This window comes from Halteromyces radiatus (genome assembly GCF_025201355.1).
Source record: "Halteromyces radiatus strain CBS 162.75 chromosome Unknown BX664scaffold_2, whole genome shotgun sequence".
NCBI classification, from domain to species: domain Eukaryota; kingdom Fungi; phylum Mucoromycota; class Mucoromycetes; order Mucorales; family Cunninghamellaceae; genus Halteromyces; species Halteromyces radiatus.
In genome coordinates, this window is record NW_026251688.1 from 3,908,288 (window position 1) to 3,911,842 (window position 3,555).

The window sequence follows — 3,555 nt, forward strand, 5'->3', positions numbered from 1 at the left end:
TTTTTTTTTTTTTCCTTTACCTTAAATCATCAATGGTATTTGTTTATATAAAATCGCATAAATCAAAAAAAAAAAAAGATAATAAGATTATTAGTTCAACAGAAGACTAAAAGTGCTCAATGAATCAATGTATTCTTGGAGGTTTTTTTTTTTTTTAATGTAAACATTACAAATTGTTTTTTTTTTTTCCTAAACCGCTATTGTAATGTAATGTCTTCTAGATTGTTTTCTTTTTAAAAAAAAAAAAAAAAAAATAGTCAGCGTATTGTATTTATATTTCCAAATATATTCCAAGTGAATATCATCATATATAACTAACCTAATATTATAAAATATATTAAATTATACCTTGTCCAAAAAAAAAAAAAAAAAAAAAAAAAAAAAGAAAAGTAATATTCAATATGGGATATACTATAGATGGGTTATATCAATAAGTGTAATGTAATAAAATAAAAAAAAAATTAAAAGTGGACAAGAAAGAATGAATGAATGAATGAATGAAAGAGAGAAAGAAAAGAGAAAAAGGAAAAGAAAAGAAAAGAAAAGAAAAGAAAAGAAAAGAAAAGAAAAGAAATATACTATAGATAGGTTATATCAATATATATATATATAAGTGTAATGTAATAAAATAAAAAAAAAAATAAAAGTGGACAAGAAAAGAAAGAATGAATGAATGGAAAAAAAAAAAAAAAAAAAAAAAGAAAGAAAGAAAAGAGAAAAGAGAAAAGAGAAAAAGGGAAATATACTTTTTTTTATTCTCGATGAGAGCGGCAATTCCATAATGCCGTCCCGGCTATTTTTAACCAATCAAATTGCGCAAATTTTGGATTGGCAATATATAGTATATAAAACGGTTTTTTCCAAAAACAGCATCAGTAGTTTAGTGGTAGAATATTAGCCTTCCAAGCTGACGGCAGGGGTTCGATTCCCCTCTGATGCAGTATTCATCGATTTTTTTTTCTCTGTATGGTCCATCACGTGACTTACTGGATGTTCATCTTTACCCTGTAACACAAGTTATCATTTTTATTGTTTTATGTTATGTGTTAAGTGATTTTTTGGTTTATAGGTTCAAAATTGAAAAAGTAACTCGGATGATCGAAAAAGAATAAGTTGTTTAGTGAGCACCAGTACTTGATTACGCAAGCACACGTATAAGAAAAGAGATAAAATAAAACAAAAAGTAAAGTAAAGAAAAATAAAGTCTTGTTCCAAATTTGGAAAGTAAAAGTAGAGTAAAATTGTTCTGACTTTAAATATAGAACAAAATGAGCCAATCAAAATGGATAATCCACAATACAATCAAGTAGGGATGAAAAGAAAAGATTTATTTAAAAAAATATATTGATGATTAACTGACTCAAAAAAAGGAAAAGTAAAAAAAAAAAGTTGGAGTATTTATACTAGTTATAAAATAAAGTTCAAATGAAAAGAAAAAACGAAAATGAAAAGGAAAATAAAAATAAAAATAAAAATGAATGTATAAGAAAGTTTTTTTTTTTTGTTTTTTTTTTTCTTTTGTTATTTTTTTTTTTTTTTTTGAATACTTAACATAAGTGATTTTTTGGTTGTTAAGGCAAAAATTGAAAAAGTAATTTGGATGATTGAAAGATAATAAGTTATATAGTGAGCACCAGTACTTGATTACTGTCGTATCAGCATATTTCATACCTGTAATATAAGCGAATAATAAAAAACAAAAAAAAAAAAAAAAAAAAGAATGCATTCATACATATAATACATCTGTAAATGACCCTATTGATATGTAATAAAAATAGTTGTAATAAAATAAAAACTTTATTGAATAAAAAAAAAAAAAGTCAATGGAAGAGAAAAAGAAAGGAAAAAGAAAAAAAAAAAAGAAAAATAAAAAGTACGCGTATTAAAAAGGGGACTTTGAAATTTATTCTACTCTTAATCTATTATTCATGAATACCGTACAAACTAACCAGATATACCAACAAAGAGTATACGTGGTATTTAATACATATGATGATTATAATTTTTTATTTTCAAAATATACATAAAAGAGATATAAATTTTTCAAGTGTAGATAATCAACTTTTTATTTTAAATAAACTAAGAAGAACCTCACTGACTTGTTCCTAGTCTCACATTTTTTATTTTATTTTATTTTGTTTTATCTACACACAACCTAACAGGTATATAAAAAAAAAGTTCGTTAGATAATCGTGATGCTGGATGGCGATGTCGGTAACGGAGAGTTAAAAGTGAAAAGAAGAAATTTTTCTTTTTTTGACATATTTTTTTTTTGTTCTCTTATCTTGATGATGATTAATAAGAAGGATGAATGATATTATTAATATAATAATATCTTTGACATTGGGTAGTATTGAGCACAAGTTCTTTTGTAAAAATAACAAAAATGAAGTAAAGGGAAAAAAAAAAAAGTCCAAAAAAGGAAATGGATGTAGTAATGGATGACTTGGATGATGATCAAATATAATGAAATCAAATAAAATAATACAACAATAACTTGATGATTGTTATAAAATAAAATAAATAAATATAAAGGGTTTACTATCGAGTGATGATTACTAGTTTTATGGTGGTAAGAAAAAATAAAAGACGTTTTACACTGTATATGTGTATCAATCATTACTCATGCTTTATCATGTAATCATCATCACACTGCAATCTCTCATCGTAATACTCTAACCAATCATCACACTACTGTCATCATCCTATGATTCCAATCAAATATCATTTACTCCAAGGACTGCATTGGTAACCATACTATTTACTAAATGTCACAAATTCAAATTCCGGTCTTTCAATAAAGTGTTTGTCAAAAAGTGAGACTAGATTCTTTCTCTCTTTTTCTTCTTTTGACTTATTTTTCACACACGACATGATAATACACAATATCAAAAAGGTAAAAAGAACAATGATAACTAACTTACTTTTTATCTTTTTTGCTCTTCAAAGTTTCATACTACATTCTTCTTTTGTTAATGGTAAGACACTCTACTTTCTTTTTCTTTTTTCTTTTTTTTTTTTTCTTTTTTCTTTTTTTTTTTTTTTCTTTTTTCTTTTTTTTTTTTTTTTTTTTTTTTTACATGCTCTGTTTAATTTTGTCAACATACTTACTTCTGTTGAATGACTTTCCTCTCTCTCTCATTTTCTTATTTCCTATCCTTCTCCACAACTATTACTAATAATTATTTATTTATTATTTTTACGTGAATAGGTTACAACCATCAAGTATACTGTTGAAATATCTGAATGGATGCTCTCTCTTGGAAATCAATTGGATAAAGGCATCTTGGATGAATGGATATACCAACAAAAGATTGGCTGAAGTGGGTTTACAACAGGATCGATGCAATATACAACTGGATGGACTCTACTGAAAAGAAAAGGGAAAAGTCAATCGTGCAGAAGTGCATCTTCTTGATCTTTCTCTCATTCTGGTTTAAATCATGGTGATTCTTTTACTTAGTTATCCTATTCTATTTATCATCTTCTTTAATAAAAAATCATATTTTATTACCACTATTGATTATGATGACATTATCGTCGTCTTCGATATTA

At 25.3% G+C, this 3,555-nt stretch overlaps 1 non-coding gene across 1 annotated transcript; it reads left to right on the forward strand.

The window, feature by feature from the left end:
• The first annotated feature begins 869 nt into the window (after positions 1–869).
• Positions 870–940, forward strand: BX664DRAFT_t31. The gene has a single exon. It is a non-coding gene; the product is annotated as a tRNA-Gly (tRNA).
• Positions 941–3,555: the final 2,615 nt, after the last annotated feature.